Here is a 25,606-nt window from a genome sequence, read left to right on the forward strand (position 1 = left end):
GCGGAAGGTCTTGTAAGATTTACACCATTGTCAGCTCAAACAGCCTCTGTGCAGCACTAGATATGGATCTGTTAACAAGCCCATCCAAAACTCCCTTTGTTCGCCTTTAGACTGAGTTCCTTTCTCACTTCTTTTCACGCAAGCACTCCATTGTGAAGCACCAAGCTAAAATCTGTTATCTGCCTCTGCACTGTTGAGGCAGTTGGCTTCAGGATATGCATTACTTTATTCCATGGCCCACCACAAGCAAACACTGCATTCCTGTGGTCAGGATGGGAGAGGAATGCTATTCTGCGATACAGTATTTCATCATCTATTTTAATGCATCTCCCTGTAACACATATACTGCCTCTAGCTTCAAAACGTGGGGTGCTGGAAAAGCACAGCAGGTCAGGCAGCATTCGAGGAGCAGGAGAGTCGACGCTTCGAGCATAAGCCCTTCATCAGGAATGTTGGGGGAGCCCGAGGGGGCTGAGAAATAAATAGAATAGGGGGTGGGGCTGTGGGGCGGGTAGCTGGGAAGGCGATAGGTAGTTGAAAGTGGGGGAGGATGGCGATAGGTCAGAGGGGAGGGTGCAGCAGGTAGGTGGGAAGGAAGATGGACAGGTAGGACAGTTCGAGAGGGCGGTGCTGAGTTGGAAGGTTGGATCTGGGTAAGGTGGGGTATGGGGAGATGAGGAAAGTGGTGAAATCGACATTGATGCTGTGTGGTTGGAGGGTCCCAAGGCTGAAGATGAGGCGTTCTTTGTCCAGGCATTGGGTTGCTAGGTTTTGGTGGTGGTGGTGGAGAAGGCCCAGGACTTGCATGTCCCTGGCAGATTAGGAGGGTGGGTTGAAGTGGTCAGCCACAGGGCAGTGGGTTGTTTAGTGCGTGTGTTCTGGAGATGTGCTCTGAAATGTTCTACAAGTTGGTGTCCTGTTTCCCCAGTATAGAGGTGACCATATCAAGAGCAATAAACACGTTCTCCTACAGCTTCAATAAACTACCTATTGCCCACAGACAATGAAGCTGCACTCTTTCTGTCAGTGATGTACCCCACACTTTCTATAATGAACCCCACTCTCTCTAAATAATAAACCCTACTTTTGCTATAAATATGACCTCTACACTTTCTCAAAACAATGAACTGCACACTTTCTATAAATAATGAGCCCCACATTGTGTACAAATAATGAAGCCCACTCATTCTGTAAATGATATACCCCACACTGCCATAAATGATGAACTCCACACTTCCTTTACATAATGAACTCCATACTTTGAATAAGTAATAAACCCTACATGTTCCATCAATATTGGTCCCCATTTTTTTCTATAAATATTTCGCTGTACAAATAATGAACCCCACAGTTTCAATGAAAAAGTGAACCCCACACATTCTATAAATGAGAGTTTCACACTTTCTCGGGATAATGAACCACACTTTCTATAAATGATGTATCCATGCTTTGTATAAATGATGAAAACCACACTTTCTCCAAATGTAGATCCTAAACTTGTGATAATGAACCACACCCTTTTCTATAAGTGATGTACCCCAGACCTTATATAAATAACAAACCCCAGAATTTCCAGAAATAATGAACCCTACACTTTCTCTCAATGTGAGTCCAACACACTTGCTATAAATAACGAGCCACACTTTGTATAAAAGATGTACCTACGCTCTGTATAAATGATGAACTCCACACTCTATCTAAATAATGAACCACATTTTCCTATAAATAATGTATCCTGCACGTCCCTCATTGCCCAACACCTTTCATCATCATGGACCTCCACTTACATTCCTTTGGGTTTGAGTCGACTTGCGTCTGTGAGACCCAACCTTTGTGCGTAATATTTAGATGAACTCACTTCAATGGCTGCAAACAAAATATTTTTAAAACTTCAGGAAATGAAATTTGATGCCTTAATTATAGTACAATGCAGCTTAAAATTTATCTTTTTTATTGTCAATTCACTGTCTTCATTCATTCCAACTGGACAGATTCCAGCTGATTTTTTTTTTCATTCTTGCAAGCTATTCTGGAAACAATACACTAAAAATCAAAATTACTTTGTCTTCGGGTTCAATTAGCATGAATACATTTACATTTGAAAAATGCTCAAAATAATATCGCTGGAGTTGCCAAGACCCAGAAATACATCTCAATCAGATTGTGCGGCAATGTTAGACAAATAAATAGGCATTAACAACATGGATTGCAGGAAAAGGAACGCTGCAACCAATGTTCTGAGAATGCTGTTGGATTCAAAAGCTGTTGGTCACTTTGGGAATCAGAGCAACACTTCCAGGAAAAAATCCTTCATCATTTAAGCTAAAGGTTACTGAGTGAGAGGACCAGGGTGAGATATTCAAATAAATGCATGAGATGACCCTGCCTGTCCTACTTTGGGTCCAGAATCGCATTACTTCGCTTTTAAAATTCTCATTCATGTTTTCAATTCCTTCCCTATCAGTGCCATCTCGTCCAGCCTCACAGTCATTTGGAATTCTGTTATTGTCTAATTAAAGTCATAGTCATAGAGTCATCCAGCATGGAAACAGACCCTGTGGTCCAACCAGTCCATGCCAACCCTAGTCCCAAACTAAACTAGTCCCACCTGCCTTCCCCGGACCATATCCTTCCAAACATTTCTTGTCCATGAACTTATTCAAATGATTTTTAAATGTTGCAACTGTACCTGCATCTATCACTTCCTCTGGAAGTTTATTCCACAAAAGAACCACTCTGCGTAAAAAAATTATCCCCCAATTCATTTTTAAGTCTTTTTCCTCTCTTAAAAATATGTCCCATAGTCTTGAAATCCCCCACCCTAGGGAAAAGACACCTGCCATTCTATGCCTATCATGATTTTATAAACCACTATAAGGTTGCCTTTCAACCTGTTACGCTCCAGAGAGAAAAATCCCAGTCTATCCAGCCTTTCCTTATAACTCATGACACAGCAGCATCCTGGTAAATCTCTTCCGAACCCTCTCTACCTTGATAATATTCTTCCTATAACAGGGAGACAGAACAGTATACAGAATTCCAGAAGCAGCCTCATCAATCTCAGCATGACATCCCAAATCCATTTCTAGCCTCTCGCACATCTCCCAATTTTCACGACCGCATCTGACGGTACCAAGAGTGTCCTTACACCACACGGGCTGCAGCAAGTCAAGAGGATGGCTTACTACCACCATCTCGAGGGCAATTAGGGATGGGGAGCAACTAAAACTCAACCAGCTAGCAACCACCACAATCTGTAGAAGCATAAAGAAGTGATTTGTGCCTTCAGAGAGCCAGTACAGACATAATGGGCCAAATGGCCTGCAGATATTGCATGAATTGATGATTCTGTCATTGTTGGTCTTGCCTTCCAGAGTTGCAAAGTGTGGTGCTGGAAAAGTGCAGCAGGTCAGGCAGCATCCAAGGAGCAGGAGAATCGACGTTTCGGGCATAAGCCCTTCTTCAGGAATGAGGCTGGTGTGCCAATCGGGCTGAGATAAAAGGTGGGGAGGCGGGGGGGCGCTGGGAATACGATAGGTGGAAGGAGGTGAGGGTGAGGGTGAAGGGCCGGAGAGGGGGTGGGGGCGGAGAGGTCGGGAAGAAGATTGCAGGTCAAGAGGGTGGTGCTGAATCCAGGGGTTAGGACTGAGATAAGGTGGGGGGAGGGGAAATGAGGAAGCTGGAGAAATCTACATTCATCCCGTGTGGTTGGAGGGTTCCTAGGCAGAAGATGAGAACCTCTTCCTCCAGGCGTCGTGTGGTCAGGGTTTGGTGATGGAGGAGGCCAAGGACCTGCATATCCTTGGCGGAGTTGGAACAGGAAGTTAAAGTGTTCAGTCACAGGGCAGTTGGATTGGTTGGTGCGGGTGTCCCAGAGGTGTTCCCTGAAACGTTCCGCAAGTGGGCGGCCTGTCTCCCCAATGTAGAGGGGACCACGTCGTGTGCAGCGGATACAGTAAATGATGTGTGTGGAGGCCTTCAAGACCCTAAGCTCCACGTTCTGGAAATCATACACCCCCCTTCACCACCCCCCACCCCCACACACAAACATATCTACCTTTCCACTCTCCTACGACCTTTGAAAACTACCAACCTGGTCAAGTCTCAGGTGCACTGGCTCCAATATCACCTTCTGTGACTCAGTTTTAAAATTTGCTTCATAATGCGCCTGTTCAGCACCCTGGGCTGTTTTACTGTGCCATATAAAGGAAATTTATTGTCGCTGTCACAGAGGTTTTGGAAGATACAGTGATTAAGCCACAGGGAGACAGCATGATAAATATTGAGAATGAGCAATCATCCATTGGTGCAAGATATGAATAAGTACGCATCCCCTAAAGGCACATAAGTTAAAATACTGAATAATTGTTTCGAGGTTTGACCTTTGGAGGAAGGTCAACCACAAACAAGATTTGTCCTTTGCATGTGACCACAAGCAAAACTACAAGATGAGGTGGAGTCTCAAGTGTTCATACACATGGTCATGGTAGAACTAATAGTAGTAGACAGTTGTCTCATATTCAAAAATGAGAAGCACCAACTTAATGAAGTTAATAGTGCAAACGATGTCGGAGAGAGAAAGAGCTCAGCCAGGATTGATGACTCATGTCAGATCCAGTCCATTTGGGAAACGCAAGGTCTGGATCCTGTGAGGTGAATAAAGAAGGAGAAGACCATTTAATTTTCAAGCTGTACATTCAGTCAACAGGTTTTGGGAATAGTACTGATGGACAAATAGCTTGCTTGAAGGTTTAAATCCGATTGCACAGCAACACAACGATGCAGGACTCACAAGAGGACAGACTGAGATTTTAATCCTTCGAACTTTAGAAGTTGGAAATGTGATCTTGTTGAAACCAATAAGACCCTGAGGGGACTTGGTAGGGTGGATGTTGAGGGGATGTTTCCTCTTAGAGTCATAGAGTCACACTGAATGGGAATAGACCCTTTGGTCCAACCAGTCCATGCCAAACATAATCCTAAACTAAACTAGTCCCACCTGCCTGCTGCTGGCCCATATCCCTCCAAACCTTTCCTATTCATGTACTTATCTCAGAGTCTTTTAAGGATTGTAACTGTGCCTGCATCCACCACTTTCTCAGGAAATTGATTCCACCCTCTGTGTGAAAGATTTGCCCCTCATGTCTTTTTTAAATCTCTCTCCTGTCACCTTAAAATTATGCCCCTTAGTCATGAAATCCTCCCAACCTAGGGAAAAGATAACTACCATGAATTTTAGTTATACCTCTCGTGATTTTGTAAACCTCTACGCAGTCACTTCTCAACCCCCTATGCTTCAGTGAAAAACATTCAAGCCTTTCTGAATAACTCAGACCTTCCATTCCTGGCAACATCGCAGTAAGCTTCTTCAGAACCCTCTCCAACTTAATAATATCCTTCCTATAGCAGAGTGACCAGAACTGGACACAGTACTCCAGAAAAGACCTCACTAATGTCCTGTACAACCGCAGCATGACGTTCCAGTTCCTATTCTCAGAGCACTGAGCAATGAAGGCAAGTGTGCTAAATGCCTTTTTAACCACACTGTCTATATGTGATGCACACTTTAACGAATTATGTACCTGAACCCCACCTGCAATAGTACCTATCACTAATTGTGTAAATCCTCCCCCTGTTTGTTGGACTGAAATGTAATATCCCACACCTGTCCAAATTGAACTCCATTTGCTATTTTTCAGCCCATTGACCCATTTGATCAAGATCCCTTTGTAAACTTTGAAAACCTTCTTCACTAATTACTATGCCACCAGTTTTGGTGTTAGCTGCACCCTTACTAACCACGCCTTCTAAATTCACATCCAAATCATTGAAATCAATGACAAACAAATGTGGACCCAGTAGCTATCCCTGTGGAACACCGCTGGTCACAGGCCTCCAGTCTGAAAAACAACCCTCCACCAAACTCACACAGGACACCTCACACCTTTAATGCATTAACTGGGCCAAGATGGCACCTATTGTTAAAGCCACTTGAGAATGTAACTTTAAAAAATATTCTGGGATTTACAAATGGAAGAACTGAAACGAACATGGTCATTCTAAAAGATGAGAGACTTAACAAACAATCCAGGTCTTTTTCAATATATCATTTCAGTTGCATCGCACTGTAAACTTTTGCTGTAAATTCTGTGTCTTACAATGATTTGGAGGTACCGGTGTTAGACTGGAGTGTACAAAGTTAAAAATCAGAGCTGAAAATGTGTTGCTGGAAAAGCGCAGCGGGTCAGGCAGCATCCAAGGAGCAGGAGAATCAACGTTTCGGGCATGAGCCCTTCTTCAGGAATGAGGAGAGTGTGTCAAGCAGGCTAAGATAAAAGGTAGGGAGGAGGGACTTGGGGGAGGGGCGTTGGAAATGTGATAGGTGGAAGGAGATTAAGGTGAGGGTGATAGGCCGGAGAGGGGGTGGGAGCGGAGAGGTCAGGAAGAAGATTGCAGGTTAGGAAGGCGGTGCTGAGTTCAAGGGTTGGGACTGAGACAAGAGGGGGGGGGGGGGAAGGGAAATGAGGAAACTGGAGAAATCGGAGTTCATCCCTTGTGGTTGGAGGGTTCCCAGATTTCTCCAGTTTCCTCATTTCCCCTCCCCTCACCTTGTCTCAGTTCCAACCCTCGAACTCAGCACCAACTTCCTAACCTGCAATCTTCTTCCTGACCTCTCTGCCCCCACCTCCACTCCGGCCTATCACCCTCACCTTAACTCCTTCCACCTATCGCATTTTCAATGCCCCTCCCCCAAGTCCCTCCTCCCTACCTTTTATCTTAGCCTGCTTGACACACTCTCCTCATTCCTGAAGAAGGGCTCATGCCTGAAACGTCAATTCTCCTGCTCCTTGGATGCTGCCTGACCTGCTGCGCTTTTCCAGCAACACATTTTCAGCTCTGATCTCCAGCATCTGCAGTCCTCACTTTCTCCTAAAAAGTTAAAAAATCACACAACACCAGGTTATAGTCCAACAGGTTTATTTGGAAGCACTAGCTTTCGGAGTGACGCTCCTTCATCAGGTGGTTGTGGAGAATAAGATTGTAAGACACAGAATTTATAGCAAAGGTTTACAGTGCAATGTAACTGAAATTATATATTGAAAAAGACTGAAATTATATATGGAAATTGAACAATCCAGGTCTTTTTCAATATATAATTTCCGTTACATCACACTGTAAACCTTTGCTATAAATTCTATGTCTTACAATCTTATTCTCCACAACCACCTGATGAAGGAGCAGTGCTCCAAAAGCTAGTGCTTCCAAATAAACCTGTTGGACTATAACCTGGTGTTGTGTGATTATTGGATTAGAGTGGTGCTGGAAAAGCACAGCGGTTCAGGCAGCATCCAAGGAGCAGGACCTCCTATCAGAAGGATGTTGTGAAACCTGAATGGGTTCAGAAAAGATTTACAAGGATGTTGCCAAGGTTGGAAGGTTTGAACTATAGGGAGAGGCTGAATAGGCTGGGGCTGTTTTCCCTGGAGCTGAGGGGTGGTCTTATAGAGGTTTATAACATCATGAGGGGCATGGATAGGGTAAATAGACAAAGGTTCTTTCCCTGGGGTTGGGGAGTCCAGAACTGGATGGCATAGGTTCAGGGTGAGAGGGGAAAACTTTAAAAGGGACCTAAAGGGGCAACTTTTTCATGCAGAGGGTGGTGAGTGTATGGAATGAACCGCCAGAGGAAGTGGGGGAGGCTGGTACAATTACATTTAAAAGACATCTAGATGGGTATATGAATAGGAAAGGTTTAGAGGGATATGGGCCAAATGCTGACAAACGGGACTAGATTGGGTTGGGATATCTGGTCAGCATGGATGAGTTGGACTGAAGGATCTGTTTCCGTGCTGTACATCTCTATGTCTCTAAGTATATTGGAACAGGCTTGAGAAGCCAAATGTCCTAACTGCTTCTAATTATATGTATATTATGTAGCTAAAGGAGATGTCTGTATAAATGAGGATTTGATAATCAAGAGGCCTAAGCTTATCTTCTGAAGGCATGGGTTCAAATGTCAACATGGCAACTGGAGAAATGTAAATTCAGTTAATAAAATCTGCCTTAAAAGACTAGTCTAAATTCTTACATGGCCAGACAGACTAGATACAGGGAGGATGATTTCTCTGGCTGGAGAGTCGAGAACCAGGGGACACAGTCTCAGGATACAAGGTAGACCATTTCGGACTGAGATGAGAAAGAATGTCTTCACTCACAAGGGAGAAAACTTGTGGAATTCTCTTCCACCAAAGACCATGGAGGCCAAGCCACTGAACAGATTCAAGAAAGAAACAGGTTACATTTTAAAGACATCAATGGGAATGAAGACAATGTAGGAGTATGGCATTGAGATTGAGGATTAGCCATGATTGTGCTGAATGGTGGGGAAGGCTCAAAGGGCTGAATAGCCTACTCCAGCTCCTAGCTTCTATGTTTCCATGGTCCTCTTCAATAAGCAAGAAAGTGTGCAAGTTTAAATAGTTGGCAATTGTATGACTTATCCAGGCAACCAATTTTTATTGAAAACGTCATCTGATAGAACTTGAGGGAATGAAACTAAAATGGACAGTCTCATGTGATCATTAACATAGTTTTAACACAAAAATCCTTGATGTATTATTGGTGATCTACAACTACTAAGGATAGGTCACTGAGGTTTAGGTTTCATCACGGAAAAGTGATCATTTCAGAGAAGCTAGTCAGAGAAATTTGTTGCTGAAGACAACCAGGAAACATGACCAATCACGAACGGAGGCGAGTGTCAGCCAAAGAGGGAACTCAAGTCATCACAGGAAGTATATCTGCTCTGTGACTGGAATTCTACATTGAAAGGGAACCCAACAACCCTTTGTCATAAGGACATTACAAACTTGCCACTCCAGGGTGATTGCATGCTCTATTCCCTCCAATTTCTGCCACCACGTGGATCTCCAAGGACTGTGCATGGCATCAGCTGAAGAAACTGGAAGTGTTTCAGTACTGCACAGTAATCACAGACCCTCAGAGCATGCGACCATGTAATTTTGAAGGAGCTTCGCCTGTATGACCATTTAATTACAATATATTAGCATGCTGTGCTGCTCAAACATCTTAATTACGATGAAGTAGAGTTGAATAAGCAGGGAATTGAATTTCTACAGGTACGTTTGTGTGGGTCTATGTATGTGGTGTCTTTCTGACTTTATGTGTCTGAGTATCTGTGTGTGTGTCTGAGCACATTTGTGTATATGATGTGTGCATGTATGTGGTGTGTGTGTATTTGATATTTGTGTTTTCTGGGTGTTTGTGCATGTCAGAGCACAACTGTGTGTACGTGGAGCATGTGCTCCAAGTCTGTGTATGCAGTCTGTGTGCGTGCGTCTGTGTATGCAGTCTGTGTGCGTGCGTCTGTGTATGCAGTCTGTGTGCGTGCGTCTGTGTATGCAGTCTGCGGGCATGTGTCTCTGTATGCAGTCTGCGCGCGTGTGTCTCTGTATGCAGTCTGCGCGCGTGTGTCTCTGTATGCAGTCGGTGCGCGTGTGTCTCTGTATGCAGTCGGTGCGCGTGTGTCTCTGTATGCAGTCGGTGCGCGTGTGTCTCTGTATGCAGTCGGTGCGCGTGTGTCTCTGTATGCAGTCGGTGCGCGTGTGTCTCTGTATGCAGTCGGTGCGCGTGTGTCTCTGTATGCAGTCGGTGCGCGTGTGTCTCTGTATGCAGTCGGTGCGCGTGTGTCTCTGTATGCAGTCGGTGCGCGTGTGTCTCTGTATGCAGTCGGTGCGCGTGTGTCTCTGTATGCAGTCGGTGCGCGTGTGTCTCTGTATGCAGTCGGTGCGCGTGTGCCTGTGTATGCAGTCGGTGCGCGTGTGTCTCTGTATGCAGTCGGTGCGTGTGTGTCTCTGTATGCAGTCGGTGCGCGTGTGTCTCTGTATGCAGTCGGTGCGCGTGTGTCTGTGTATGCAGTCGGTGCACGTGTGCCTGTGTATGCAGTCGGTGTGCGTGTATCGATGTGTGCAGTCTGTATGCATGTGTCGGTGTATGCAGTCTGTGTGTGTGTGTGTCTGTGTATGCAGCCTGTGCGCGTGTGCCTGTATATGCAGTCTGCATGTGTGTATTTCTGAATGCAGTCTGTGTATGCAGTCTGCATGTTTGTCTCTGTATGCAGTCTGTGTGCAAGTGCCTGTGTGTGTGTGTCTGTGTATGCAGTTTGTGCGCATGTGTCTGTGTATGAAGTCTGTGTGCATGAGTCTCTGTATACAGTCTGTGTGCATGGGTCTGTGTATGCAGTCTGTGTACATATGTCAGTGTATGCAGTCTGGGTGTGTGTGTGTCTGTGTATGCAGTCAGTGTGCATGTGTCACTGTATGCAGTCTGTGTGCGTAGGCCTGTGTATGCAGCCTGGGTGCGTGGGTCTGTGTATGCAGCCTGTGTGCATGTGTCTGTGTGTGTGTGTCACTGTATGCAGTCTGTGTGTGCTTGTCTCTGTATACAGTATGTGTGTATGTGTGTCTGTGTATGCAGTCTGTGTGCATGTGTCTGTGTATGCAGTCTTTGTGTGTCTCCGAATGCAGTCTGTGTATGTGTGTCTCTGTATGCAGTTTGTGCGCATATATCTGTGTATGCAGTCTGTGTGCATGTGTCTCTGTATGCAGTCTGGGTGCGTAGGTCTGTGTATGCAGTCTGTGTACATATGTCAGTGTATGCAGTCTGGGTGTGTGTGTGTCTGTGTATGCAGTCAGTGTGCATGTGTCACTGTATGCAGTCTGTGTGCGTAGGCCTGTGTATGCAGCCTGGGTGCGTGGGTCTGTGTATGCAGCCTGTGTGCATGTGTCTGTGTGTGTGTGTCACTGTATGCAGTCTGTGTGTGCTTGTCTCTGTATACAGTATGTGTGTATGTGTGTCTGTGTATGCAGTCTGTGTGCATGTGTCTGTGTATGCAGTCTTTGTGTGTCTCCGAATGCAGTCTGTGTATGTGTGTCTCTGTATGCAGTTTGTGCGCATATATCTGTGTATGCAGTCTGTGTGCATGTGTCTCTGTATGCAGTCTGGGTGCGTAGGTCTGTGTATGCAGCCTGTGTGCGGTGTCCGTGTATGCAGTCTGCGTGTGCTTGTCTCTGTATGCAGTCTATGTGTATGTGTGCCTCTGTATGTAGTCTGTGTGTGCCTGTGCATGCAGTCTGTGTGCGTGTGTGTCTGTATGCAATCTATATGCGTGTGTCTTTATATGCAGTCTTTGTGTCTCTGTATGCAGTCGCTGTGTGTCTGTGTATGCAGTCTGTATGCAGTCTGTGTGCATGCCTCGGTATGCAGACTGTGTGTCTGTGTATGCAGTCTATGTATGTGTCTCTGTATGCAGTCTGTGTGTCTCTGTATGCAATCTGTATGCGTGCATCTGTGTATGCAGTCTGCATGTGTCTCTGTATGCAGTCTGTATTCGTGTGTCTGTGTATGCAGTCTATGTGCGTGTCGCTGGAAGCAGTCTGTCTGCGTGTATCTGTGTGTGCAGTCTGTGTGTGTGTCTCTATATGCAGTCTGTGTGTGTCTGTGTGTGCAGTATATGTGCATATGTCTGTGTATGCAGTCGGTGTGTGTGTGTCTGCGTATGCAGTCTGTGTGCATGTGTCTGTGTGTGTCTGTGTATGCAGTCTGCGTGTGTCTGTGCATGCAGTCTGTGTGCGTGTGTCTGTGCATGCAGTCTGTTTGTGTATGCAGTTTGTGTGCGTGTGCCTGTATATGCAGTCTATGTGCGTGTTGAATGCAGTCTGTGTGCGCGTGCCTGTGTATGCAGTCTGTGTGTGTGAGTCTGTGTATGTAGTCTGTGTGTCTGTGACTCTGCTGACATAAGCTCTGTGATTGTTCTTTGAAATCTTTACAGCATTTTTTTCACGTGCTCTGGTAAATTAGAATTCTCATCGTCTGTCGGCTCTAATGAAACTTAATATTTAATTTGGATATTTGAGTGTATTCATTATTTCTTGTAATTCTCGTGTTTGAACTATAGATTAACCTGTCAAAGGTAGAAGGTTAAACTCAATAAAGACTTGCAGAAGTTAGATCATAGGTATAAGTACTGGTTACAAAAGCAGGTCAGAGGATATGAATTCTGCAGTGTGTAATTCATCCCCACTCTCCTGTCCAATTCTGCTCCACAAGGCACAAGTCAGGACTGTAACTTGCTTGGATGAATGCAACTCCAACAACACTCAAGAAGTTGTACATGATCCAGGACAAAGTAGCCCATTTGATACGCACTCCACCCACCGCTTTCAATATTCATTCCCCACACCACCGATACACAGTGTGTGTACCATCTGTCATATGTCCCACAGGTCTCACCATGACTCCACCGGCAGCACCTTCCAAACCCACAACCTCTCCCACTTAGAAGGACAGCGGCAGCAAATACTTGAGAATGCCACCACCCGCAAGTTCCCTTCTGAGTCACTCACCATCCTGACTTGGAAATTTATCCTTCAATGTCACTGGGTTAAAATCCTGGCACTCCCTCCCTACCAACACTGTGGTGAATCAGAGTGGCTCATGAAAGGAGCTCCAGGGCAACGGGAATGAGCAATACATTCTCGCCCAGACAGTGACATCCACATCTCAGAAACAAATCCAAACAAAAATCAAGAGGTAGCAAACTCAGTGCCATATTCTTGCCAACTCAGATGGGGCAGTACCAGTGTTGGACTGGGGTGGTCAAAGTCAGGAGGCACAGAGGTCATAGTCCAACATGGTTATTTGAAATCACAAGCTTTCGGAGTGCTACTCCTTTATCAGGGGATTGTAGGAAGATGAGAGGCAGGTTTAGATTTATTAGTTATTCAAAAGGATTGTCAATGCCAAGGAATTGATCGTGCACATCCTGTGCGAAAAAATTAAAAGGCTGTGACTACATCTTGGCGAAAGTGAGGACTGCAGATGCTGAAGATTAGAGTCAAGATTAGAGTGGTGCTGGAAAAGCACAACCGATCAGGCAGCATCTGAGGAGCAGGAGAATCGACGTTTCGGGCAAAAGCCCTGAATCAGGACCACAACTTGCCCACTCGAGACAGAGATAAGGAGTGATGCTTTCTTCTCAGGCCATTGGGTGTCTTTAGAATTCTCTTCCTCAAAAAGGTGGAGGCAGAATTTTTAATATTTTTGTGGAAGATGCGAAGGGGCGATAAGGTAAGTGGCGAAAGGTTATCAGGTATAGGCAGGGGGGTGCAATTAAGCCATGTTCTTATCGGAAGGGGAAACAGAATCAAAGGCTTGGGTGATCTACTCCTAATTTGTGTGTATCCCAGTGCTTCTGGCTGCCTGTTTAATACAGTTGGAAGTAACATCTGGCAAGATTGATGTGGTAATCGTGAGAAATGCCTTTGAATATCCAATTTCTTCATCTCATTGACGGTAAAATGGATAATGTGCGGCGCCCAGTGCATTCAAAGACACAGTGCCATTCAGCAGACAATTCCTGGGAATCGACAATGGAGAATGAAGAATAAGCACTTGAGGAAATAAGCATTAATCACAGGGAAAGTATTCTTCACTCCTCATGAAAAAAAGTGTCAAGGATAGATACTAAAGTACATGAGTGCTGATGGTTTGATAAGGTGCCTTTCAGGAGATTGCAGCAAATGATGAAGGCCTACAGAATTAAAGGGAATGTCACCAATGGAGCACTCAGAGTAAGTTCACACAGAGTCATCCAGCATGGAAACAGACCCTTCAGTCCAACCAGTCCGTGCTGACCATAATCCCAAACTAAACTAGTCCCCCTGGCCTATTTCCCTCCAAACTGTTCCTATTCATGTATCTGTCCAAATGTCTTTTAAAACTGTAACTGTACTCACATCCACCACTTCCTTAAGAAGTTCATTCCACACACAATGTGGAAAACATTTCTCTCTTTTTTTAAATCTCTCTCCTCTCACCTTAAAAATGCGCCCCCCTAGCCTTGAAATCCCCCATCCTAGGGGAAAAGACAACTGCCATCGACTCTGTTTATATTAGATTAGATTACTTACAGTGTGAAAACAGGCCCTTCGGCCCAACAAGTCCACACCGAAACGCAACCCACCCGTACCCCTACATCTACCCCTTACCTAACACTACGGACAATTTAGTATGGCCAATTCACCTGACCTGCACATCTTTGGAGTGTGGGAGGAAACCGGAGCAAACCCACACAGACACGGGGAGAATGTGCAAACTCCACACAGAGAGTCGCCTGAGGCGGGAATTGAACCCAGGTCTCTGGCGCTGTGAGGCAGCAGTGCTAACCACTGTGCCACCGTGCCGCCCACGACTTTATACCTTTATACCTTCACGACTTTATAAATTTCTATCAGGCCATCTCTCAACCTCCTATATTCCAGTGAAGGAAGTCCCAGCCTATCCAGCCTTTCTTTGTAACTCAAACCTCCCAAACCTGGCAACATTCTGTCTTAAAATATGCAGCGAGCCACACTGCTGATGACACACTGGCAATGGTTTAATGTCTCGTCTGAAATTTGGCATCTCTAACCGTTCAGTACCACTTCAGAAGGGCACTGAAATGTCAACTTTGGTATGCATGCTCAAGTCTCCAAAGCCAGAAACAAAAACAGAAATTGCTGGAAAAGCTCAGCAGGTCTGGCAGCATTTGCAGAGAAAACTCAGAGTCAGAGGTCACACCACAGCAGGTTATAATCTAAGAGGTTTATTCGAAATCACAAGCTTTTGGAGCGCTCTGAAAGCTTGCGACTTTAAATCAACCCGTTGGACTATAGCCTGGTGTCATGTGACGTCTGACTGTGTTCCCCCCCCGCCCCAGTCCAACACTGGCACCTCCACATTGAGAAAAATTCTAAGAAAAATCCAAGTTAACATTTCGGGTCCAGTGACCCTTGCCCAGAAATTAGACCTGAGCTCACAACCCTCTGCCTCAGAGATAGGTGTACTGTTAAGGGACCACAACTGACACCGTTCATGTTACTAGGAGAAAGTGAGGACTGCAGATGCTGGAGATCAGAGTCGAGAGTGTGGTGCTGGAAAAGCACAGCAGGTCAGGCAGCATCCGAGGAGCAGGAGAGTCAACATTTCTGGCAAAAGCCCTTCTTCAGGAATGTGCTGATGAAGAGCTTTTGCCCGAAACATCGATTCTCCTACTCCTCGGATGCTGCCTGATCTGCTGTGCTTTTCCAGCACCACACTCTTGACACTGTTAATGTTACATCTCCCCTTCTTTCTCTCATATAATCCTATGAATGTGCATACACCACACAACTGAACTTTGTCCAGAATCTTCTATTTAGTACTCCCATATCTCCAAGCATGACTCCAGTGGGAAACAATCCCATTTACGACACAGCATGGGGACAATTAGTCATGGAGTCACAGGGTAGAATCTTGTGTCCTCCCCTGTCACGATGTTGCTTTCACCCCAATTAAACAGGAACAGGAAAGGGCCATTCATCCCCTCAAACCTTCCACCATTCAATGACATTATGACTAATCTGTGGCCTAACTCCATATACTTCACTATTGAAGTCCATGTGGACAACATCCAATTCATTCCCTTTACCAACCTTCTCTGCTACTTTACCAACAAGCTCAACAAGATTAAACAAGCACAATCTGCCTTTCAGAAATGCACACTGGCTCCACTAAATTAACTGAAGCCTCTCTAAGTGTCATTAATTTCTTTGATTAAGGATTCCAAGACATTTCCTCTCATCGATACTAAAGTGAAGACAAAATACAGTGGGTGCCGAAAATCTGAAACCAAAAACACCAAGTACTGGAGAGACTCAGCAGATCTGGTAGCATCTGTGGAGAGAGAAACAGATGTGATTTCTTCACAATTGACAGAAATTAGAAGTGGAATAGATTTTATATAATGGGGGGGGGGGGCAAGTGAGAAAAAGCAAAAAGTAATGTCTGGGATAGGATAAATGGCAAGAGAGATTGAATAACCAAATTAGATTAGATTAGATTCCCTACTGTCTGGGAACAGGCCCTTTGGCCCAACAAGTCCACACCGACCCTCTGACGAGTAACCCACCCAGACCCACTTTGATATGGAGCAAAAGGAAGAGATAGTCTTTGTTGTCATGAAGAAACAAAGCATAGGATCAGAGTAGATGTTAATAGCAGAATATATCTGCATGGAAAGACATAAAAACAAGATATAGACGAGGCTTGGCAGAGACATTACTCAAACTGAAGGACTGAGTTCATAACCTGAAGTCATTGAGCTCATTACTGATGCCAGGATAACTGCCCTGTAGTTGTTAGGACTGCCCTTACATTTCTTCTCGAATGGGTCTGTCACATTTGCCACTCTCTGATCATCTGGAACCTCTTCTTTACGTAAGGGAGCTTAAAAAAATAAATCCCTTTTTGTAAACTTAAAACCTCATAAAATGTAAAAATATGTCTAAATCTTGTTATTATATTTTTAAATATGATATCTGAAGGACAGTCCCATCTTTTGTTTGACTTAAGAGCAAGAGGAGAGGTGAAAGTAGACCATTCAGTCCTCTGAGCCTGCTCCATTATACCAATAGAAACAGGCCTTTCGGCCCATCGTGTCTATTCCGACCAATAAACTACACTTATCCCATTTACCCACACTGGGTCCATATCCTTCTATGCCAGGCATTTTAAGTGCTTTTCCAGAAGCTTCTTAAATATTGCAAGCATACCTGCCTCCACCACCCTCTTAGATAGCACATTCCGTCTTTCTACCACATTCTGGGTGAATAAAATCTTTCTCATTTCTCCGTTGAGCTACTTGCTCCTCACTTTAAGCTGATGCCCTCTGGCTTTAGACACATCTGCCACGGGGAAGAGATTCTCACAATCTCCTCTGTCTATACGTCTCATGGTTTTGTCTACCTCAATCCCATCCCCCACTCTCTCCTGCTGTAAGGAAAACAAGCCCAGCCTATCCAGTCTCCCCTCATAACAGCGACTTTTCATCCCAAGCCAATTCCTGGTAAATCTCCTCTGCATCTTCTCCAGTGCAATCATGTCCTTCTGATAGCATGGCAACCAGAACGGTGGACATTATTCAATCTGTGCCCTCATCAATGTTTTATAAAGTTGTCATTAGACTTTCTGGCTCTTGTATTCTGTGTGCTGGCTAATAAAGGCCAGTGAAAAACAGGTAGGTTATGCTGCAGCTATAGAGGGAGCTGGTGAGGCCACACCTGATGTACTGTGTACAGTTTTGGTCTCCTTACTTGAGAAAGGATGTACTGGAACTGGAGGGGGTGCAGAGGAGGTTCACTAGGTTGATTTTGGAGTTGAGAAGGTTGGCTTATGAGGAGAGACTGAGTACACAGGGACTACACTCATTGGAATTCAGAAGAATGAGGGGGGATATAAAATTATGAAGGGAATAGATAAGATAGAAGCAGGGAGGTTGTTTCTACTGGTGGGTGAAACTAGAACGAGGGGGCACAGCCTCAAAATAAGGGGGAGCAGGTTTAGGACTGAGTTGTGGAGGAACTTCTTCAGCCAAAGGGTTGTGAATCTGTGGAATTCCCTGACCAGTAAAGCAGTTAAGTCCACCTCGTTGAATGTTTTTAAGGCAAAGATGGATAGATTTTTGAACAGTAAAGGAATTAAGAGTTATGGCGAGAGGACGGGTTAGTGGAGTGAGTCCATAGAAAGATCAGCCATCATCTTATGGAATGGGGCTGGATGGCTTACTCTGCTCCTTGTTCTTCAGTTCTTATATCCCATGGGCTTTCTTCATCACCCGGTCTTCCTGCGCTGACACCTTCGCCTATGGACTTCTACACCAAGGTCCCTTTGTTCCTCAGTACTCCCTAGGGACCTACCATTTGTTGTGAATATCCTTCCCTTTTTAGAACTCCCAAAATGCATCACCTTGCACATATCAAAATTAAACTCCATCTGCCATTACTCTACCCAATTTACCAACTGATCAATATCAGACTGTACCCTGAGACCATCCTCTTCAATATCAACAACATCCCCAATTTGCTCTGACAATTAATATTCATGGTTGATCTGTTTGCCACATTCCCACCGTCCCCAATAACCTTTGATTTCCTTGTCTAAGCAAAGTCTATCCACTTCTGACTTTAAAAAGTTTGGGAACTTCACCTCCACTACCTTCTGAGGCTGAGGGGTCTAAAGCTGTACAATCCTATGAGAAACAAAAATTCTCATCTCTGTCCTAATAAATTCCTCCTCATCTCTGTCCTAACAAAGTCAGGGACTAGATTAGGTTGTACTGGATTAGTGGTGCTGGAAGAGCACAGCAGTTCAGGCAGCATCCAACGAGCAGCGTAATCGACCTTTTGGGCAAAAGCCCCTTCCTGATGAAGGGCTTTTGCCCGAAAGGTCGATTTCGCTGCTCGTTGGATGCTGCCTGAACTGCTGTGCTCTTCCAGCACCACTAATCCAGTATTTGATTTCCAGCATCTGCAGTTATTGTTTTTACCTACTAGATTAGGTTGCCCCCTTGTTCTCGACTTACACACAAGAGGAAACATTCTTTCCACGTTCACTTTGAAGATCATTCAGGATCTTAAGCACTTCAATTAAGTCACCTCCACCACCCCCAATTCTTCCAAAATCCAGTGAAAACAAGCCCAGCCTGTACAATGTTTCCTCATTAGACAACCTGCTTCGTCCAGGTATCAGTCTTGTAATCCTCCTCTGAATCGCTTCCAATGCATTTAAATCCTTCCTTGAATATGGAGAGGTGAAAGTGAGGACTGCAGATGCTGGAGATCAGAGTTGAGAGTGTGGTGCTGGAAAAGCACAGCCAATCAGGCAGCATCCGAGGAGCAGGCGAATCGATGGTTCGGGCATAAGCCCTTCATTAAGAATGTGGGGAGGGGGAGAAAGGGGGCTGAGAGATAAATTGGGGGTGGGGTGGGGCTGGAGGAAGGTAGCTGGGAAGATGTTAGCTAGATGGAGGTGGGGCTGATGGTCATAGGTCAGTGGGGAGGGTGGAGCAGATAGGTGGGAAGGAAGATGGACAGGTAGGACAAGTCAAGATGGCGGTGCTGAGTTGGAGGGTTGGATCTGGGATAAGGTAGGGGGAGGAGAAATGAGGAAACTGGTAATGTCGACATTGATCTGTGTTGTTGAAAGGTCCCAAGGCGAAAGTTAAGGTGTTCTTTCTCCAGCCATCAGGTGGCTTGGATTTGGTGGTGGAGGAGGCCCAGGACTTGCATGTCCTTGGTGGAGTTGAAATGGTCAGCCACAGGGCGGTGCAGTTGTTTGGTGTATGTTTCCCAGAGATGTTCCCTGAAATGTTGGCGTCCTGTCTCCCCAGTGTAGAGGAGACCACATCAAGAGCAACGGACACATAGATGAGGTGTTTAGATGTGCAAGAAAATCTATGTTGGATGTGGAAGGATCCTCTGGGGCCTTTGACGGAGGTGAGTTGTGAGGTGAGGATGCAGGTTTTACGCTTCTTGTGGTGGCAAGAGAAGGTGCCGGGATTGGAGGATGGTTGGCGGGAATGTGGACCTAATGAGGGAATCACAGAAGGAATGGTCTCTGCAGAGCGCAGATAGGGGAGGGGAGGGAAATATATCTCTGGTGGTGGGGTCTGGTTGTAGGTGGTGGAAATGGCGCTGTATCTGGAGATTACTGGGGTGGAAGGTGAGGACCAGGGTGTTCTATTCTTGTTGCGACTAAAGGGGTAGGGTTCAAGGGCGGAGGTGTGAGAAGTGGCAGAGATCCACTTGTTGATCACGTGGGAGGGAACCAAAACTGCACGCAGCATTGAAGATAGCGTCCTGTACAACTGACTTGGGCTGCTGCGAAATTCCATTGGTTAGTTTTTGCTTTGAATGAGTTACTCTAAGACCGTTTCATTCTAAGACCCATCAACAATTACACCGCTGAAGCAATCCGCTATCAGATATTAGAAAGGAATCAAACGAAGCTGCCTATCCAAGTTGATGTCTTGCTTCAGTGAGTTTTCTGCCATTTGAACAGCTTTCTCATTGTATTATCGGAGTGTTTAAACTATGAGCGCACGTTGCTAAATCATGGGTTCTGATAACCCTTTAAACTACATGCTTGCAAACTGCAGTAATTCTCTGGGACTACTTCATTGAAGACATCCAGCACACTTGCGTACAATCACTGACATACTTCTAGTATCAGCTGACACACCGGGTTCAAGCAATAGTGGACAGCGAAAAAAGTTACGTCAGATCAGATGGTTCAATGGGCTGAGAAGTGGCAGATAGAATTTAATTTAGATAAATGCGAGGTGTTGCATTTTGGAAAAGCAAATCTTAGCAGGACTTCTACACTTAATTGTAAGGTCTGGGGGAATGTTGCTGAACAAAGAGAGTGCAGTTTCATAGCTCCTTGAAAGAAGAGTTACAGGTAGACAGGATAGTGAAGATGATGTTTGGTATGCTTTCCTTTCTTGGTCAGAGCAATGAGTATAGGAGTTGGGAGGTCATGTTGCGACTGTACAGGACATTGGTTAGGCCACTTTTGGAATATTGCATGCAGTTCTGGTCTCCTTCCGATCAGAAGGATGTGGTGAAACTTGAAAGGGTTCAGAAAATATTTACAAGGATGTTGCCAGGGTTGGAGGATTTGAGCTATAGGCGGGGCTGAAGAGGCTGGGGCTCTTTTCCCAGAAGGGATGACCTTATAGAGGTTTATAAAATCATGAGGGGCATCGACATGGTAAATAGACAAGGTCTTTTCTCTGGGGTGGGGGGGGGAGACCAGAACTGGAAGGCAAAGGTTTAGGGTGAGAGGGAAAGATATACCGGAGGGGTAACGTTTTCATGCAGAGGGTGGTATGTGTATGGAGTGATCTGCCAGAGGAAGATGTGGAGGCTGGTACAATTACATTTAAAAAGCATCTGGATGGATTTATGAATAGGAAGGGTTTGGTGTGATATGGGTCAAGTACTGGCAAACGGGACTAGATTAGGTTAGGTGAAAGTGAGTACTGTAGATCCTGGAGATTAGAGTCAAGATTACAGATGAGTCAAGATCCTGATGAAGGGTTTTTGCCTGAAACTTCCATTTTTCCTGCTCCTCGGTTGCTAGCTGACCTGCTCTGCTTTTCCAGCACCACTCTAATCTTGACTCTAGATTCAGTTCGGATATCTGGGCGGCACGGATGAAATGAACTGAAGGGTCTGTTTCCGTGCTGTACATCTCTATGACTCTATATTTGTAAAGTGGTCTGAAAAGGAGAAGTGCATTCATTTGGCACATTTACCAACTGCAGAGTATATAAAATACTTTCCAACCCATTATATTATTTTGAAGCGTCAGTCTCTGTTTATAATTTAAGAAACAGAACAGACAATTTGAGCACAGCAAGCTCCCACAATAAGTCGTGCACTAATAATGTGGTTGTTTCATTTTAGTGACAGTGATTGAGGGAGAACTATTGGGTGAGATCCCAGGGAGAATGATCCTTCTCTTCAAAATGAGGTCTTTCATATTCACTGGTGATAACAGTAGGGGCCTTGATTTAACTGATGATGATTTAAGTATTTCCAATCAAATTTTTGGCACAGTCTGCTCGCAAAGTCACGTCTCTGATTGCTCTTTGCAAACTGTACATCTACATGTTTTAGGTGTCCAACAGCAGCTAGCTTCATCCGTTCTGGTGCTTCAGAGCAGATCAAGATGCCTCCTTGCTATCCTTTTGGCCATTGGTGGTTGTAATTAATCTTCTCTGCGCTTTATCAGACTGGCTGACACACTGCTTAGTGACTTGCAATGTCCCAATCATCAAGCCATCTCAGAAGTCCTTATCTTGCTGCATTTTAAGATCAATTGCTGATTTTATTTCCAGAGAGCTGTGCAAGATGCAGCTTTTTAACTTCTTCCTTCTGTCAACTACCTCCACTTCTATTACAATCTAACTTAGTTTTCTTGCCTACAAGGCAATGGGATGCATTCAAATGATCAGCTTTTGTCATTTGCCCTGTCAGCTGCAGATGAATAGAATTAATTCAACTAAACGCTCGGTGCCTTTCTTATCTCCTTGTGCTAAACTTCAACTTTTTGCTGCTCAAGTGATGTGCTGGGAGGTTTCGGGAGAATTACATGAACTTGATTTTTCTGTAACATGATCAAGATACTACAATATGTTCCCATACATCATTGGTACTCATATCTAACAGATGCAAGATCTTCTCTACTCTGTGGTGGCTCAGTGGTTAGCACTGCTGCCTAACAGCACCAGGGACCCGAGTTCGATTCCAGCCTCGGGCGACTGTCTATGTGGAGTTTGCACATTCTCCCCATGTCTGCCTGGACTTCCTCGGGGTGCTCCGGTTTCCTCCCACAGTCCAAACATGGGTAGGTGGATTGGCCGTGCTAAATTGCCCATAGTGTTCAGGGATGTGTAGGTTAGGTGTGTTAGTCAGGGGGAAATGTAGAGTGATAGGATAGGGGAATGGGTCTGGGTGAGATACTCTTCAGGGGGTTGGTGTGGACATGTTGGGCCGAATGGCCTGTTAAAAACATTACATCAAATACAGACTGGCTGACCACTTTGCGAAACACCTCCGGTCTGTGTGCAAGCATGACCCTGACCTTCCCATAGCCAGTCATTTTAACACAGCGCCCTGTTCACATGCCCACCTGTCTGTCCTCGGCACGCTGCAGTGCTCCAGTGCATCACAGCGCAAGGTGGAGAAACAACATCTCATCTTCAGACTCCAGGCCTTCTGGACTTAATATCGATGTCAACACCTTCAAATTGTGAACCATTTCTTCCCTTTCTTTTCGCTTGTTATCATGTCCTCTCCTCCCCCCCCATCCCACATAATGTTCGTTCCAGTCTGGCAGTTAGACACACCGTCGTTCTGCCATTCTCACGTTTCAATCACTTAATCTGAACTATCAGCATCCTTTCTCCACCAGCACCCTACACCCACAAACCCTATCAACCCCTCCCCACGCCCAAACTATTGCTTATAGGCTGTCCCTTCCACACTTCATTTTTCAGCTCTGATGAAGAGTGATCAAGCCTCGAATACCAAGAGGGCAGTGGGCACGTTGATACGAGGATCGAGATGGTGGAGTGCAGTCAGTCTGCACAAAATGCGAAAAACTGGAACTCAGTTTGGAAATTTTATGATTTATTGTCACGTGCATTTCACAGAGAACAATCCAGTAAAATACAGCGAACAATATAGTGAAAAGCTTCCACTGACGCCACAATCCAACGCCATCGTGAATGGTTTAAGAGTAAAAAGATATAACCGCCCCTCCCCCACCGCCCCTCCTCCACCTCCCCTCCCCCACTGCCCCTCCTCCATCACCCATCCTTCCCCCACCAACCTTCCTCCATCTCCCCTCCCCCACTGCCCCTCCTCCATCACCCATTCTTCCCCCACCAACCCTCCTCCATCTCCCCTCCTCCTCCACCCATCTTTCCCCCACCATCCCTCCTCCACCTCCAGTCCTCCACCCCCCCAACTCCTGTCCTCCAACCCCTACCCCCACCATCCCTCCTCCACCTCCCCTCTTCCACTGCCCCTCCTCCACCGGCCCTCCCCACCATCCCTCTTTCACTGTCCCTTCTCCACCTCCCCACCTCCACCACCCCTCCTCCATCACCCATCCTTCTCCCACCAACCCTCCTCCATCTCCCCTCCTCCATCACCCATCCCCCATCACCCATCCTTCCCCCACCAACCCTCCTCCATCTCCCCTCCTCCATCACCCATCCCACCCCCACCATCCCTCCTCCACCTCCCCTCCTCCACCTCCAGTCCTCCAACCCCCTCCTCCATCTCCCGTCCTCCACCCCCCCACCCCTACCATCCCTCCTCCACCTCCCCTCCTCCACCACCTCACCGTTGCCTATGCCAGACCCACCAACGCAGGAATTGCCATTCTTCAGGTGCCATTTCTCCACTAGTCCACTTGCCAAGGCAAAGTCTCATGCAGAACCCACAGTCACCCTGCAAACCAGCTGCCGCTGCCGCCTCGCCGATGACCAGGAGTCCCCGCACCGGGTATACTACGCTGCCACCCCTGCAGCTGCCACCTTGTCAACGCCAGGTATTCCCGATCTGGGCCTAGTGAAACCAGAACTCCCTGCATCCACTGCCAGGCTAGGCTGCTGCACCAAGAGTCCCGCTCCAGCCACCCTCCAAGGCATTGCCTTGCCATCGGCGCCACCATCTTGAAGAGTCCGCTATTGCTGCCACTGCCTCCAATCGCTGGAGGAGCGTTGCCAGCGCTGTCACTGCTGGCAGCCATGAGGGAGGACGCGCTTGCTGCTACTGCCACCTCCAGGAATTGAATTGAATTTATTGTCACGTGTACCGAGGGACAGTGAAAAGCTTTGTCTTGCTAGCAATACCGGCAGATCACAGAGTGAAGTAGCAGAGATAGTAAATAATAGGTAAACAGCGGCAAAAACCAAAACTATGGTGGCCACTGCCTCTGATGGCCTGGAGGCTGCTGCCACTTGGCGCAACGCCCGTTCTTGGCTCACCCACCAAAGAAAAGAAAAATGAATGGAAAACAGCAGAACAGCAAAGAAAAGAAATGCAAGATAGCTGAGGTGAGGGGAGCAGCTGAGCTCCCTGGCAACAGCCCTCACGCAGCCCTGCTTCTCCGCCGCCATCTTGGAAGCTGAACCCTGGGGTTAGAGGCCAGTTCAGTTGCTGCAATCTGCTGCCAGAGCCGATTGGGAAAGGCAGGACACTCAAATCAATTGACGTTCCAACCATTCAAATGAGTCGGCGGAGAATCAGGGGCTACAAATTGACAACTTGCCAACCATCTCTGGGAGCGTCTCTCCAATCAGGCAATCAGCACTGCAACCCTTTTCAAATGTATATTCCTCTGAAAGCTCCGAGCACAAAGCTGCTAAGTTTGAAAATGTAAAACTTTCCAGTGAGATGAGTGAGCTCATCTCAAAAATCAGGAAGACTTGTTATAATTGAGCAAATTCTCTCACCTAAGCAGCGGTGGCGTCATCTAACACCAGGTTCCTTGCTGAATGTATTTATCGCCAGGCCAGCAGATGATTCAGAATCTATTAATTAAGCCTTCTTGCTCATCTCTTTCTTTTTCCACTGCATTAGTTGCATTCGAATTGTCCAGTTTCCCAGATCTATCTTTGCTCTGAATGGCAAGTTATTAGCATGTCAAAGAGGCCTATTTCCTGACAACAGCGCAAGAGTAAGATACAGTATAATGAATCTTTTTATGCGAATTGTAGCACATAGAGCTTCTGTCACACAATCGTGTTGAATTAAGCTCTTTAGTTTCTTTTGTGCCGCCATTTCACTGAGCTCAGATGTACAATGAGACAAGAGAAAGTTCAGTTTTATACTCAGGAACTGTTTGAGTGCATTGTCCTACATGGTTGACACTTGCTGATACATCTCAGCCTGATAGAACCTCCATTGTTTAATGATGCCTGGGTCTGTATAATATCAGTGGATTGTGTTATTCAAACTGAAAGTCCTGACGCTGAGATTAGCAAAAAAAAAATAAATAAATTAAAAAGAGAGAGAGACCACAAGCAAGGGACCTTTGCTTGATGTGATGGGACAGAGTGTGCAATGTTTTCCAACTGGTCTCTTCTCTAATGTACGCCTCCAGGAAGAGTGCAAACGTGAATCTGAGATTGCAGGCTTGGCATGAAATG

General features: G+C 45.8%; 1 protein-coding gene across 5 annotated transcripts in view; it reads right to left on the reverse strand.

Moving 5' to 3' along the window:
- Positions 1-25,606, reverse strand: part of LOC140489278 (protein phosphatase 1 regulatory subunit 29-like) — a 422,002-nt gene that overhangs the window by 161,693 nt on the left and 234,703 nt on the right. Inside the window, exon 1 of one of the 5 annotated variants that reach the window (XM_072588652.1) lies at positions 24,911-24,979. The exons of the other annotated variants lie outside the window; for them this stretch is intronic. The gene's annotated coding sequence lies outside the window, so the exon portion shown is untranslated. Of the gene's footprint in view, positions 1-24,910; positions 24,980-25,606 lie in introns of those variants that run through there. 5 annotated transcript variants of the gene reach the window in all.

This window comes from Chiloscyllium punctatum, chromosome 18 (assembly GCF_047496795.1).
Source record: "Chiloscyllium punctatum isolate Juve2018m chromosome 18, sChiPun1.3, whole genome shotgun sequence".
NCBI lineage: Eukaryota > Metazoa > Chordata > Chondrichthyes > Orectolobiformes > Hemiscylliidae > Chiloscyllium > Chiloscyllium punctatum.